A 16,509-nucleotide genomic window follows, 5' to 3' on the forward strand; every position below is an offset into this window, starting at 1 on the left:
CCTCCATGCGGGTTTAGGTCCTCTATATATCCCTAATGGAGACTGTCCTCCACAGAGAATTCACAGTGTGAACAAATCCAGAGAAATCAAACCTCAACTTTGCAATGAGGAACCCACAGCTGTTAAGTGACTTGCTCACGGTCACACAGGAAGCCCTTGGTACCACTGGGGATTTCTAATCACCCAAGTTCTAGCCTTGCCTCAGACTGTGCTTCCCTTTAGTGGCTGTGGAGAGGATCACAATGCAGGATGTCCCGCACATCAGCTCCATCACAGCCCCCAGCATCTACTGGCAGAACTGCATGGTCAGCAGTGGGGGCGGGTATTTCCTTCCAGAGCTTCCTTAGGACCCTGCAGCAACAACGACATGCAGGATCTGGGCAGGCTTATAGCCAACATCCAACGTTCACGCTGAAAAGAAAACACAGGAAAACAAGACACTAATCCTGACTCTACCCCACTGTGGAAGATGACTGAAGCTTGACAACCCGATTAACAAATATACAGAGCCACCCTGAGAGCAGCAGAGCTGCCTAGGTCCCTGTGATGAGGCCTAAGGGTTTGGTAGCTACCTCCTCTGAGTTCCCTGGAAATTTGGGGAATCTTTATCTTCCATGAAAACCTAATGCTAAGTGGTCACCTAGTGCCAGGTCTGGCCTCCCTGCTGCTTTTCTCAGGGCAATCACCCCTACAGATCTCTACTCCCCATCTTTGACTCAGTTTGCTTGCTGTCCTACCCTGACCTACAGCTTATGAGGGAAAGGGCAACACAGGACTCCAATCCTCACTGAACCAGCATGAAAGCACTTACAAATGCTCTGTTTGCTTTATGTTAACCACACTTCCTAGTCTGAAAGGGGTGCTGAGAAGAAGCAAGTCAGCACACAGGCACTGCTGTGAGCACAGCTCCATCAAGGGCACGTTTCCCTAACACCCCGAGCTTTGGGAATGGCAGCTCTCCAGGGAAAACAGTCAGAGTGTTCATGAAGCAAATGGGCAAAACGATACCCAAGGGGGTTTGGATACCAGCTGGAAACAGAGAGAAGAAAAACCTCTGAAGTCTTTAGAGAAAAAAAAAATAAAAAAGATTTTCAGAGAAGAGAAGTGTTTGAGTCAACCACAGCACCTGCCCGCAGGATGGTGCGGAGCAGCAGTTGGTCCCACTCTGGCAGATACCTGGGGGTCAAACACAGCTGGTGCTTGCAACCAGCTCAGACAGGATTTCATGTTCTCTCCATCTGATTCTTCAGCATTTGGATTTCTGCTGAGACTATACAATGAAAGAGATCAGGCAGAACAGAGCCTACAAATCTGCAGCAGGAGCTGGAAAACTCAGAGCTGGCTGAGAGCAGAACGGAGCAGCAAGAGCCTCCAGGTCCCCTTCTAATCTAAGTGTCCCTTTTTCCAGACCTGGCAATGTCCATCGACCATAGAACAAGCCCTGTATGGCTAACTCCCCAGACAAATCCCTCGTTGCACCAAGGAAAGGTCCCACACATTAGGTACAAAATGAGCTGTAAGCTAGTGCTGCCTGTAAAGCCAAGGTGAAACTTGCCACGCAGATTTCCACACGGACAGAGTGGACCTTCTCTCTCCTATAGAGATATGGCTCTTATCTCTATAAGCCACTGCACCACACACTCAAGCAAGCTGCATATGCTGCTCCTAATTAAAGAGCGCTAGATCACAGAGCCCCGGGGCCACAGGACACTTGCCAGGGAACATCTGCTTGCTAACTGCGCCCTGCGGCGGTACTGCCCGACCCGGCGCCTGCTCCCCGGGAGCCACACGTGCCCCGTGACCCGGAGAGGGGAAGAGCAGGACCACTCGGGATGCGCTGCGCACAGCAGCATCGCTCCCCGGCGGCTCCCCACGCTCCAGTGTTGTGCACCACGGGCGGGGACGGAGCCAAGATCATGCAGCTGAGCACTGCAGGCAGAACGGAAACACTGAGCAAAAGGAGGAGAAGCTGCTAAAAAAGAAAGACAGAGGATATGTCAGTTGTTCAGAGAAATTAATACAAAGTATGAGATGTTTGGCACGAGACTGATCTTAATTACATGAGCAAAGATGAAGTAGGAAGCCAGACGATTAAAGCAGGGATTTAAAGTGGCACTGCTAGATTTCATATACAACAGCACAGGCACAGGCACACTTTCCTGCCTTGTATTGTCAGCCTAGACAATCCTAGTGTTACCAAAAAAATAAGGAAAAAAAAAAGAGAGAAGGATCAAAAAAAACAAAAGAGAGAAAGACCTCTTAAATTTAAACTCAAATACACATCTCAGTACCAACCAGGTAGAAAAGTAACATCTAACCTGCTCAGATAATCTGACTATGATAGCATAAGAGATGGGCGAGCATGAAAGGTGTTACAGAGGACCCTCAAGTACCTCACAATTTCTTTTACTGTCTTCAGTAGCAACTTACTTAGGTTCCACAGCACAGTCTCATCCTGCTGGGTATTCGGTAAACAACAAAAACAGGGTTCCTACTCCAAACTTCCCATTGGAGAATGACTTTCTTTTTAAGTCTTCCTTCCTTCCACAGAAGGGTATTCCTTCTGTGCATATAACACTCAAATCCTTGTCTTTAGAAGCCAGCAGTTTCCCTACAACCTTGCAGCAATGAAGTCCCCAGGCTATAAAATTACTTCTTTTTGCCAAGCTTCTATATGAGGCCTCCCAGTTTCTTTCCACACGTCTGTCTCTCTCACTGGCCTTTCAGACTTTCTGCTCTGGCTGCACTGACATTTGAGGTGCTTGCACTGCAGAGACACATTCATAAAAGAAACATAGTTGCACTCATTGGATTTATTCTTGGACTTTATAAGGCTCATGCAAGCAGTTCTATATTTGGTCCCAAAAAGCATAACCACAAAAGGCAAACTTGGCATTTCAAAGCCAACTTTACCTGAAAGTCCTAAGCCATTGTGCCTGTTTATTATGCAAAAAGCAGATTTTAGTTGAGGTGATCTGGTTGCTGTGAGAAAGCATAAATGGTGCTTGGAAGACCCTGGAATGGAGATCTTGCTGCTGCAAGCAGCAGTTTGGTTATTTGCCAGGCCACTGTTGTCCTTTCTTCCAGAAGGATTTGTCCTGCTTATCTGTGTTAAAATAACAGCGAAAGGACCCACTGCAGGCCCAGAGGGAGCTTGCCACTGCCTTAAGAGCTGTAAATAGTCAGGGGGTGAAGGGTGGGAAGCAGAACATAACTAGAGATATTGCAGAGATGGATGGATTCTCCCAAGTCGAGCATGTTTCAGTGACAGGGTCAAAACTAAGTGCCGAGGTCTCCCAGCTATCTTAAACACCACATAAGGGGCCCGTCCATCAGAGAGTGGACACCGTTCCCACTGGCACTGGCTCCTGAGGACGTGCCGAACATCTCTGAGGGGTTTCTGAAAGGGGGTGGACACAGCAAGCTGCACGGCACGCTCTGGGCTTCGCCATCCTCGTGGAGGCACAGGCCTCTGCCCGACGAAGCATCGGGACCGCGAGCTGAGGAGTTGCTCTGGCGCAGACCAAGGGCGCCCGCGAGTCTCTGGGCCTGGCTGAAAACATCACAAGGAAATAATGGAGGCAAAAACCTCATACGGCTGTCGTGGGCTACGGCCAAACGCACCGAAGGGGTTGGTGTATCAAAGAGAGGGTCTGTACCGCAGAAGGTCATGGTCTAGCCACTGCCACCCATTAGACTCCTCACCTCCAGCCTTTCGTTGGTCTGTAGATAGGAAGTGCAGCAGCTATGAAGCTGCTGTTCAGACCACAGTAGCCTGGTGCTGTGGGCAGCAGATGGTGTGGGCAACGCCACCCGGGTCCCTTCCTAGGGACCAGAAGAGCCAGGTGATGCGAGCTGGCACTGTCAGGACACGACCCAGCCTGATCCGATGATGCAGACATCCTTCCGAGCTCTTGCTCGCTACCTCTTGTTAAGGCATGATCTGTCTTGTGAGCTTCAGGCTGGACTCAGAAATTACTCATAAGTTATGAAAATGAGCTCCCTGAGGAAACAGTCACTAAGAACAATCACAGACATCCTTGCTTTGGAACAAACAGCTCTTTCAGTGCCTTTTTTTTTTTCTTTAAGTTTGCAGAGAACAACCAAAATATCTGCAATCGGGGCTCTACTTTATGAATCCATTTTTTTCTAGCAATCATTGGTGGCAGAAAATTCTCCTTTCTTAGGAATCAAAGGTAACTTCAGAGATGAAAGCTCTAAGAAGAGTCCTGGCTTGAACCCTGTTTTTTTACAGCCTTGCCAGCAGTGTCTAGCCCCTTGGAAATACTAAGTGTGGACTGTTGGAAGCTGCTGACCGCTGTCTGTGTGACTGGCTGGGATCGAATCTCCCTCACAGGAGCCTAGGGAAGACAGGATGGAGGACAGCAGGGAGATTTTGGACAGTGTGACACACTGAAAAAGGAACTCCCTGCTTCATCGTCCAGCAGCAGAGTTAAGCAGGATTGTTTGCAGGGGCTCTGCAGATGTGCATAGCAGTTTCTCCTTCTTCCACTTCATTCATATTTAACTGGAAATAAACTAACTGGTCATTGCCATCACCCTTAAATCCGCTCTTATTTTCAGAGAGTGACTCCCTGAGAACCAGCATGACCCTACACTGAACCCCCAAGGCCACAGCATGGTGCAGTGGGTATAGTTCCTGCATAGCCCTCATTGCTCCCACACAGGAGCGTCAGCTACAAAAGCACACATCAAATGTTTGCAAAAAGCCTTTTTAAACAGAAAAGGCCCAGTGAAAACCACCAACTTGGATGTCAAATGAGGTATCTTTAACATGAAACACTGCTTGAGCAAAAAATAGATGCGGCCCTGTTCTGCAGAATATCTTCACTGCTCTGGGAACGTATTAACAGAAGAAAATTGGTACTGTAAGAGCAAGGAAAGCATCAAAATCTGAAAGCTGGTCCAAACCCATCTTTTAAGCCTTGGGATAATTTTGAATTAATTCCCTTTACTGGATCCAACTAGGATCTAGGATTTGGACTCAAAAAGGAAAAAGAATAGACACCATAGTTTGTACCTTTATCCCACAGTAGTTTATAGCCTCATCTTCCACCTCCCCTACCTTAGATAAGACCTGCACCTCCAAACCATAATTCATCTGCTTGAACCTGGGCTGTTTCTATTCTAGCACTAGTGACTAACATGTTAAAGGGAAATTTTAAGGTAATAATGTGCAGTATGTGCAGTCCTTTGTGCACTAGCCTCTCCCTGGTCAAACACCATTTAACTTCAGCATTCCATTTTGCTTGAAGAAAAGTAGAAATTAGTATTTCTTACATAAATCCTTAATACTGTTATAGTTTAAGCCTAAAGCACTGCAGAGAAATAGACAGTTACTGTAAAGAAGCTGTTTCAGCCGGTAGTTACCATTCTACAGACTTAATTTGTAAGGCAATTCCACCTATTTTTGGCAAAACTCAAGACACACTGTTGTCAACTCAAACAGGAAATCTGCCTTAAGTTAACAGAGAAAACCCGCCCTGTATTTTTAAAGGCTGACACATGGCTGCAAGGTGTCAAGACGACACCTGACTCTATGTGATGGCCTGAGATCACTATAAAACAGATGGCCAAGGGCCCTGATTTGAGTTTTCTGCTGTGCGGCAACTGCTTGATGCCACTTAAAAGCTTGATGCTTTTATTCTACAGCACCAAAGGAATTGCTCCTCTTGAAGCAAACAAATAGGCAAGTACAGAGAGTGCTCAGCATACTCTAAAAAAAAACAGATGAATCACAGACTTCATGAGCTTTATTCAGAGTTTTGTTGCTGTAGCTAAAAAAAATGAGGTTGCGACAAAGGATGGGAATCATCCACCTAACTTCAGGTGTCTGAAAGCTGTCCTGGTCTGAACAACACCTTCCGTTTCTGAGCCTGTGTTAGAAGGGAGAGATTTGCCCTCAAAAGGAGTCCGTTTTCTTGCGCCAGCTGAGAAGGGAACTTGTGTGAGCATCACCAGCTACGAGGTCTGGTGGTCTGCAGCGCAGCTGGGGCAGCCTCCCTTCCTGCAGCACACACCAAGCAGCAGCAGCAGCCGCAGCCGTTACCAGCGCTCTGAAGAACAGCCTCGCTCCGCTGCAGATGCCGCAGTTGTGATGCCAGAACTGGATGTCTGCAACAGCCCGAGAAGACCCCGAAGGCCAATGAACACGAATGAGCTGAATGAGGCTGAGGGAAAAAAAAAGCAAAACCAACAACACACGGGTATTTTTGCAGAGCACCAGGTTCTGCGACAGATTCCTGCGACAACATGCCACTATAACATTAATTTTGCTGTTCTTGCATGATCTACATGGTGATACAATGGAGCCAGGCAGCTCTCTTTCCAAGCTGCTGCTCAGAGACTGTGGGAAGGCCGATGCGCTGGCCACACACCAGCAGTGATCGCACCCCGCAGTTTGGCAGGCACGGACTCTGCCAAGCTGAACATACACATTTGGTATCCCAAGTGCTACCTACACTCTGAAACTTGCCCACAACGGCCGCAATACAAGCAGACAAAAGCTCCCAGAAACTCTCTGAAGCTGAATTTGCAGTAACATGTTGCTTCTTAAGGAAAACCACAACGTGCTTGTTTCAAAGTAGCCAATTGATGAGGAACAACAATAGGGGGGAAAAAAAAAAAAACACCTAGCACCACTCCCCCTTCTTTCTCTCACGCAGCTCTGAGAAGCTTAATTTAACTGCAAAGCATGAGAAACGGAGCAAACTCCCTCCTTGAGCAACAGGGGCCACCCCCAAGAAAATATTTGCATCTAGGGGAGGTAGAAGTTGTGCAACCCGGAAAATACCAAGTCAGATATGGCAGAGACCTTTCACTAGGCTCCACGGGGATGTGCGTGTAACTCTGCGATGCTGACTCAGGCTAAGACAGTGGCTTTAATTTCCTCCCTCCTGCTCTAGCCTTCACAGGGGAAATAATACCAGCCTCCTGCGTATGCAGTCTGAAGCCACGAGGCGGTATTTGCAGAGCTGAATCAGAGCTCCATGAAGCCTCTGGTAGAGCAGGGAAGGGAACCCGGGTTCACTGGAATGAGAGTCTTTTTCCCTATTTCCCCTCTGAAAGTAAAATCTTAAGGAAATAAGTGACGCAGAAGGGCTAGTTCTGCCTTGGATGTGATGCATAACTGACATTATCACATTATTTCCCACGTTGTGCCAGGAGCCCCTGTGCTGGGACACTCTGCAAACACATGTGCTATTTACTGTACCCAGGTTCAGAAGGGACGGAGAACAGGGGAAACAGGAGAGCCAAACATGCCGCGGGTCTTAACCACAAGGCTCCGATGCACCTTCCTTCCTAAATTAAAGCCTCCCAAAGGTTTCCAGATACTCTCCCCTATCTGCCATAAAACTGTCTTTCCCTAGAAGCAAGAGTCGTAAAGGAGGAGACTTTGTACTGGATACATGTAGCTGGGAAAGAGCATGCGGAGAGCTCAAGTAGGTTTTGAAGTGAGGGAAAGGTCCTGCAGAGGAAGTTGGGCTAAGTTTTGTCTCTTTCTGTAGCACGGTACGTTTGCTTCCCACCCGGGTCAGCTTGAAACTGCCAATTCCTTTGGCATCTCCAGTTGCCTTGCTGGGCAGTTATGGTTGTAACTTTTGGCCTTTCACTGCAGCAATTATGTTCATTGCAGAGCAATGCTTTTCTTTCAATTTCAGGACTCCTAAAAAATATTCCTGGGCAGCCTCCTAAATAATATCTTCAAGCCCCCTGACGGCAGTTGTTGTTTTTGCTGTGAGCCCCCCAGAAATCGCCTAGGGAAAGCAGAAGAGCATTGGCTGAAAACCCCCGCTGGAGCATCTGAGGTGGCTGTACTGCACACGGCAGATCTCCAGAGACCCTCCAGACCCATTTGTGGGTGCATGAGCTCACGGGATTTATAGCATGAGTCTCAGCCGCAAGATGAAGGGTGGAGTGACTCCACTTTTCCCACGAGCCCCAGGATGTGAGGCTGGAGTAGAAGGACTGGCAAGGGGCACCCTGCCTTCTGCACGCCTGAGAGGCAGAGCAGGCAGCACAGGGACGCACTGGCTGACTTGGAGCTCTGCAGGCTCTTGCTATGGACAGGTTTTATGCTCTTGAAACGCCCAGTGCATCACATTTCTGCCACTGAGCTAATTCTTCCCCCAAAAAAGGCATGATGGAACAAGAGCTCCCAATCAAAAGGGAAACTCAGCCAGTCAAGAAAATCCTCCTCAGGCTACAAGGCTTTATCCCTACCAGTTGGCTCAACTTTGTTTTTCATTCTTGCAGGAATGGCTCTCAACCACCTGCAATGTGTTCCTGGTGAGGCACGCCACGGTCTTCCAGAGCAAAGGCAAACAGCGAACAGCCGCAACGGAAGAGAAAACTACAGTAACTGGCACCCTCATCCCCAGAGCCCCATTGCCCTGAGGGCATTTGATAGCGCTTCAGCGTTAGAAAAAAGCCCTGCAGAACCACCTTCAACCCTCTCTTGCTCGCTTTTGATGTAGCTAGTGAAGGTGGGATTCGTCCACCTGCCACACAAACATCTACACGACAGGCCATCATCTGGAATCTCTTTGCAATCAATGAGAAAAGACAGACACAATCTGGCTGGCCTGTTTCAGACATCTGCATTAGCAGGAGATGAAAGTGCCTGCTTTTTTCTCCTGCCCAGATAAGGGGGCTGAGGGTAAGCAGCTGAGACATTATATGTCAACATCTGGAGAGGTGAACTGCATGCTGATATTCTGCAGCTTGTACTCAGCTTGTAGGCTCTTCAGAGAGGGACCAACTGCACTTCAAATGATAAAAGAGAGGTTTCTACCCCAAAGTATTTACCACAGAGACACTCTCTATTATTTTCCCTGCAACAAAATGTCAGATGGAACCAAGTCACTTGAGGGGCTGCTTGGCTGGTGAAGAGCAGTGAAGAGCTGCAAGTCTTAACCTGCCTCTGTGTCAGCAGAAAAGGAAAGTGAAATGTCCCAGGTGCCAAATGCTTTGTGCATGAAAGCAGTAGAACATGAAAGTTCAGGAAGTTTCACCTTGGAGCTGTCAGCAAATGGACAGAGGAGGCAGGGAGAGAGGGGTGTGCAACAGTACAGGGCTACAGGAAGGACGTGGGAGACAGCAAAGGTGCAAGGAACGCGCAAGCCGGCTGCTCCAAGGAAAGACTTCAGACCTTTAGACCAATTTCGAGGATTATTTTTCATGACTACTTACATGACCTCTTGGGGCTAGAAGTTTGATGCAGACAAATTCAAAATAAAAAGCCTAGGGGCAGTAAGCCAAAGCAGAGAATACATATTAAATGGAGCTGTCATGATGCTGGACTGGCCAGGGGAGAGTTTGAGGAGCTATTGTGAAAGATTTGTGAAGCCATCAGCTCTACTGCTAGAGAAAAAAAAAATTAAGTTTAAACCAGGATTGCAGGTGGAAAAACTTCTGTCTGACAGCAGGATAAATGAGGAATAAGTCACTAAAAAGGCCTTCTAATCCAATAGGAAAAAAAGCACAAAGAAACTGTGTGACAATTATCTACATTAGGATTGGACTGAAGGCTTCAAAAGACAAAAAGAAATTCAAAGTAGCTCCTTGAAAGGGCGACTTACCACTAGCAGAGTCTTTTCTTCCTAATCCATCCATCCCTAAACAGTGATGAGAGGGTACAAGGACTTCCATGGCTTTTAGACCAGGCAACAGTGGAGCCACACGGCCACTATCTATCGCTGAAAGCGGCAATGCCTCATTCCTAGAGAGCACAATCAGACAAACCAACCAACTTTCACCTGAAGCTACCAACACATAGGAGGGCTTGGGACCTGCAGTCTTTCCTGAGGGCAGCAGAAATACGTATTTATCTAGCATTGTCTGAAAAAATTATATATTTATACAGCACTGGCTAGTGTCAGTATTGCAGAACCACTGAGCTTCCCAAAAGCACGTTTCCACTTCTGCCCTTTGCCAACACAGTTTGCTGCAGTGCAGGCTCAGCACACAGGGAGCTGCAGCAGGCACCTTCTCAAAAACTGGTACCTGAATCACACTATCCTTAATACTAAATTGTCAGGACAAGTTTAAGCAGCACTGAGCTGTATCTGCCGCTTCTTTAATCTCCGCAACAGGAGCTGTCCTTAATTTTCTGTCTGCAGGCACATCGGAAGACCTGTCCTTTCTGTGCCTGTTCAGCGCCTTTTCTTCTGAATCCACTTCGTCTCTCCAGGCCAGTAGCAGAGGGTCCTCGTGAGCCACTGCGGCTGCCTGTGAGGATCAGCACAGGCACCTCCCCAGCTGCCACCATGAACTGAAATGAAATGAAATGTGCAAGGGCTCAGCAACACTCTCCTGTCCAGCACATGTGATGCAGCAGCAAGAATACAGGTGCCATTAGAGCCTCGTAGGAGTGAGGAGATGAACCTAAATTCCAGGAACTGCATTTTTTCATAGGCACCTTCCCCCTGGGATTTCACCTAAATAGCCTCCCTTCCTCACCTCCTATCCTGAGCAGGGTTATTACCTGCTCCTCCACAGTTCCTCTGAATTACCCCAGAGGTGATGAATTTCAGTGGCAAATTAAACTGTCACAATGCATTCTTTTCTACACTATTTTTTAAAACATGCAAACCCTTGCTGCCAGGGAATTATTTCAGAAAAAATAGATGAGGTGCCTGAGAAACAAGTTTGAAAAAAAAACAAAGGGCTTCTTGCTTGAATTTTATTTCTGTTTTCCTTCCCCCTGGAAAGTTACTGCAGAAATCACGGTGGAGTCAGAGACTTTATAAGCAAGCAAGGCCTTGGTTTCACTGGCTCCGGGAAGTAAATGCAGAACTGGACAGCCAAGACCTGGATGGACATATGCAGCAAGGCAATCCCAGCTCTGCAGGCCCTACCCGGGGACCTTGTCAGAGCGAGCGAAGGAACAACCTTCGGAGATGGAGGGGCCAGGAGTGACTGGACTTGTCATGTCCCACTGCCCCATGCGGGACACTTGCTCTGTAAGCAGAGCCACGAGAAGCTCCAGGCTAAGAAGAGTAAGCAGGTTTTACACCTCTGCACTGGCCACTTTGCATCACTGCCAATACTCGGCTGCAGTATTTGCAGGCAGGGTGACAAGAAGGGCATCAGAGGGGGCAGCACTTGGCGATTTTGTAGTTAGAGCAACTTCCTTGGCGCTGGACACAGCAATTGTGACCAAGCTGGATTTGCCTCAAGGAAGAAACCAAATCAATACTCAGACTGAGGTTGGTTGGCTTATGACTAGACCCTGCCTAGGTTTAGCCACAGGTTCCTGTGGTTTGCGGTGGGGTCACTACCAGTCTCTTCAAGGCTAAATAACCACTCTCAATGACTTAGAAAGTTTGTGTGCTCCAAGGTACCCGCCCTCCTCAGCCAACTATCACAGGTCTGTGTGGCTGGCAAGGCTACAGTGACACTCTCAAGGTGACCAGTTGGATGTCCCAGTCTAACATCTCTACCACCGTCTCCGCTCAACAGCCCTACGTGAACTTGCTCTGCACATTACACTCACGCTGCCCTCTACAAAGTTCCAGCTCCCCTTCCCTCCCTGCCACAGGCCTGCTGAGACTCTGCACACACTCATGTCTATGAGCCACACCAGTGTGTCACCTTCTTGCTGCTGTGGGAAAGCAGGAGCGAAAACACTTTTCCAGAGCTAAGCCTCCTGTCTCTGTTTCACACCTTTGAGATGGGCACAGGAGTATTTGTTTCCTGTGCAAGCATGTTCTGAGAATAATTGACGTTTTTAAATTCATGGGGTCCACCAGAACAGCCATAGAGTTGCCAACTGCACATCAGTGCAGCAGCAGGGGGGAAACTGTTTCCAGGACTATGGACAGTGGACATGAGATGATCCTCACAGATTCAAGTACGAGTCACGTCCACAATACCCCCCAGCAGAAAGATCAGGTAGAAAGTAGAGCAGGGCATATCCTTCCTCATCCATCAGCAGCTACGCTGCCTGCCAGGTGGGAGGTCACAGCACAAACTGGTACAGCAGTATCCTCCTCGTGCCGGCCCCCTGGAGATATCCTCCAGTAGATATCCTCAGATTTCCTCCCACATCAGTGGAGCAAGAGCTAGCAAATGCTTGTCAAAACAGGTCAGGGAACAGACCACTTGCCCAAGGCTGCTGGCCTGGAAACTGGGACAACTCCTCCAGAAAAGGCTCGCTGGCCTCATATGATATCATGCAAATCAGGAAAAGGCCCGAAGATGAACAGATGAGATGAAATCCTGTGTGACTGATGTTACGGCCCGTCCCTATACACAAGCTGGGGCGGTGAGGGTGTAGGCAGGCGTAAGGGCTAGCGCAGCACAGTGTGCAGCACGGGCTTGCATGCATGCACATGGGCAAAGGCAGCTCAGGCATTTACCAGCATTTGGTGCATGCTACAAAAGAGGGAGCCTTTCCTTCCAAAAAGAACAATTGCTCACAGCAGGAGCCTCGCAGTGCAGTATCTGCAATGAGCCGTCACCATCAGCCAAGGGAGGTGATGATAAACTTAGTTGTAGGACTAGCACACATAAAAGCTAGGGTCTGTCCCACATTTACCCCCAAGAAAAAAAAAAAAAAGATTTTTGTTACAAATAACAAATGCAAAAGCTTGTGAGATGGAAGTGTCTTAATTTTTCAAGCCCATCCTTCTTCTGGAAGATGCCTTCTATTGCTTCTCATAGCATTAAGCTCTCTGGTCTCTCATTTCTTGCCCAAAAAAAGGCAGATGCTGCTGTCACTACAGAAATGCACATGCTAGTGCTACATCCATGGATCTCTTCTTTAACATCTCAGTTCTCCTGCAGAGGCTTATTGAAACACACAGATGGGTCCCTCGCCTTCAATCCAGGCGCAGGAACGGGGCAGTCTGAGCAGACGCCTTTCTGTGTATCTGCTTTTCTACTACTGCTCCCACCCCAGCTTTTTACATCTCACCCCCCGCCTCCCCCAGTGACAAGACATCCTTTTTATTTCACAGGCCATAGGTCCTCCCTCATGCTGCCTGCTCTTCTCCCAGGGATGCTGAACAACAGGAAGATGTACGGGCAGCAATGAAGAGATCCCCATCCCAGAGAGCTCTGACTGCAATGCCTTTTTTTACGTATATGTAATTATCAGGTGATTGCTCTCACATACACACTCCTACATTGAGCTCTAGCAGCCCTTGAGTTTAGCTTAAATGGGATCAGATTCTGACTTGCAGTGGTTTTAGCTATGCAGAAGGAAAAATTCACTTTTAGTTCAGCTCTATGCTACATTGTACAAGTAGCTGGTCTGTTATCTCCTTGGATTATCAGAGCATCCTACGCCCAGGAGATCTTCCCTTTTGGGCAGGTACCTTGGATGAAGCCATCGAGCCAGATCAGTATTATTCTTGTTGAAGAAGAGAGCCCAGGGAAATCAAGCATCTAAGCCAAGTTCAGAGAGGAAGTCCATACTCCTCGGTTTGTAGCCTTGAACTCTGAGCACAAAGTCATCTTCCAGCATCGGACTTGGGGAGATAAATGAGCTGCTACCACAGTCCACCTCACCATTCAATGGGCACCTCGAGTAGGACACACATTAAGAAAGCCGGCACAGAGGGAGTTTTCCCTTTCCTAAGGAGTCAGGTGATTTTGCTGCATACACAGCAAGCTGTAAGACTGTACTGCAGCAATGAGAAGCAGCTAGTAAGTTTTACTGAACTAGTCGTTAAACAGAGCTGGTCACATATTATAAAGAGACCAATACATAGATGTCAACATACAGAATACAATCATCATCTTGAATCATTTTCCTTCAGGTACTTATAATTAGAAACCAAACATCATCAGCTTCACCCTCTCCCCACTGTAAATAATTAACTGCAAAGGAATATTCCTCTTGGTCCCATCCTCCCTAATCAATCTTGCTTCACAACTACACACTGTCTGGACTGCACTCTGTGGCAAGGCACTGGAGTATTATTCAGAATATTTCACATGACACAGAGGAACAGCGTAACTGTTAACACTAGTAAAATAGAGACGTTTCCTTGGGAGTACGAGATGATCTCGCTACCTAACTCCTGGTAGCTATAGCAGAGGATTATGACATTTGTGACTTAGCTCATGCACTGTGCTCATCAGCTGAGAGGCAGATCACCTCCCGAACACTTCCAGCACGCATCTCCAAACGGCCTGAGCTTTATTTCCATGACAAGACGAAATTCCTCCGCTAAAATATGATGTCTTCTATTCCTTCTTTTAAAGAATATTCCCAGTAGATTTCATCCAGGAAATAAAAAAAAAAAGTCTTCTCCATGACAGAAAGCATTTCATTTTTCATTTCATTGAATTTACTAAGTTGAATATTCTCCTGCTCAAACAGGCATGTGTGATAACCTGTCCGCCTCTTGTTACTACCCTCATTAACATGACACTCATGACACTCTCACCTGAAAATACTAGGTGAGAAAATCTCCAGAGTGCTAAGGCTTTTTGCTCTGCTGGAAGATAGTTCCTGGGCATGACCCCTTAGGACAGAAAGGGAGGAGACAGCACAAAGAGCAGGAAAGCAAGAATTCCAAGTGGGAGCCTGCGTTCTGTGAGGCAGCAGGTCAGAACAGGGGGCATAAAGATGCAAAGATGATGAACAAGGTCTATCATTTGGTCCTAGCCATTTTCTTATAATACAAAGACACTGATATTCAGTGAAATCCAGAAAGAAAGAGGAAAAAAAAGAGAGCACCATGCAAAAGTAAGGGCAGAAAGAACACTCCAGAACTGCAGAAATACCCTTCTCACAACAGCCAGGCAGCCGAGGGAGAGGCAGAGACGTGTTGCCACTGGGCAAACACCTTCATACTCACACACAGCTACTGGGTTTAGTTCAGCTAGCTACTAAGTGCTTGATAAAATGTGAGAGAAAGATGAAAATGGGCTAATTTAAAAAGAAAAAACATGGAAAGAGACGTAGAAGAAAGAGGCAGAAGAAAGAATGAATGAGTGAATGAACGAACGAAGAAAGGATGATTTGCAGAAAGAAAGAACAATACAGGTAAAGGAGAAAGTGTTAAAAGAAATAGATACTCAGGACAGTTCAGGAAAAGATAAAGCATGAAAAAGTGGAATGAAAACTGGGAAGGAAGGATAGCCTAAAAAAAGAAAGAGGAACGTGTGTATGGCAGAGCAGCTGAACAGCACTTAGGCAAATAAATCATTTGTTTAATCTCAGCTATATTTGTCAAATAATTTATTTAATACTCTTCTGTGGTATCCAATCAGCTATAAAGCAGATCAAATACCATTTTATAAATGCATTATTGGATTAATACAGGTGGAATTCAAATATATTCAACAATTTTTTATGCAGTTTAATACATCTTGGCTACAACGTTACATAGAAAGCTGGTAATGAATTACAGTTAGATAACAGTGCTTGATACACACCCATCTTCCTTTTCTAGACTGATGAAGAGGCCAGTGGCATAACAAGCCTTGAAGGATGGCAGGTGAGACATGGCTTGAGGGGCTTTCCTACCTCTTCCCTGCTTCATCATCCTCCCTCCAGAGAGGACCTCTCTCTGCACAAGGCAATTTTGTCTCAGTTAAGGGATTTCCCTATAACCAACTTCAGAAACCTTCTCAAGACTTCAGCAGTCCACACAGTTAGAAACACGTTGGGGAGAACCTAGCACAGATTAATAGGAAAGTAAATTCAGCGCAGGCTAACAGCAGGAGGGGCAATGGTGCTGTCTGGCTGCAGCCTCTGGAAGTAAATGTTTATGTTTGCAAGACTATCTTTGCATCCCTCAGATACAGCTGGATGAAAGACAAGTGATGTGCAGAATGATGTATCAGTATCCTACTTTCACCAGGAAAAGCTTCCTCAGTACCAGTTGCCGTTTCAAATCTCCTTAGGAGAACTAAGATAAAAGAGTCAGTGAGCAATTTTCAATCTGTTTTCCATCTGCGGACTCGGACAGTTCTACAATAGTAATACAGCCCCTCTATACATTTCGCATACACATTTCGCTGCTGTAAATAACAGATGAACTTGGCCGCCCTGAGTGTTTTTTTCTAACGTCTGCTGGATGCCTCAAAGGGCTCTTCAACAACAGGCTGAAAGTTACTGAGGTAGATGAACACCATACACGCGGAGGGCCTGCTAGCGCATTGTGTAAGGTGACGTGGGGCTCCCTGTGAGGAAACTGTGACGGCCACTTTTCCAACCTGACATCAGGGAAAACTGTAAGCAGTTACTGCTGCCACTGCTGCACATATGCCGTAGCTAAGAAGCTTATTCACCTCACCACGGATCATTCCCTGGGGCTCTCCAACACATGGAAAAGTGTCCCTCAGGTTGTAAGGCCCATTTATCTACTACGACATAAGTTATACCCCAACTGAGGTAATTATTGCTAATTAAAAGCTCATTTTGATGCAAACATGGAAGGTATTTCCTTACACACTTTATTTTTATTATTACGAAAATATGGCACATAGAGACCAGAAAAGATGCACTGACAGCTACCACCCCAAAGC

This window comes from Tinamus guttatus, unplaced genomic scaffold, assembly GCF_059628265.1.
Source record: "Tinamus guttatus ecotype Peru unplaced genomic scaffold, ASM5962826v1 Tinamus_guttatus_pri_ptg000240l, whole genome shotgun sequence".
In the NCBI taxonomy this organism is placed as follows: Eukaryota; Metazoa; Chordata; class Aves; order Tinamiformes; family Tinamidae; genus Tinamus; species Tinamus guttatus.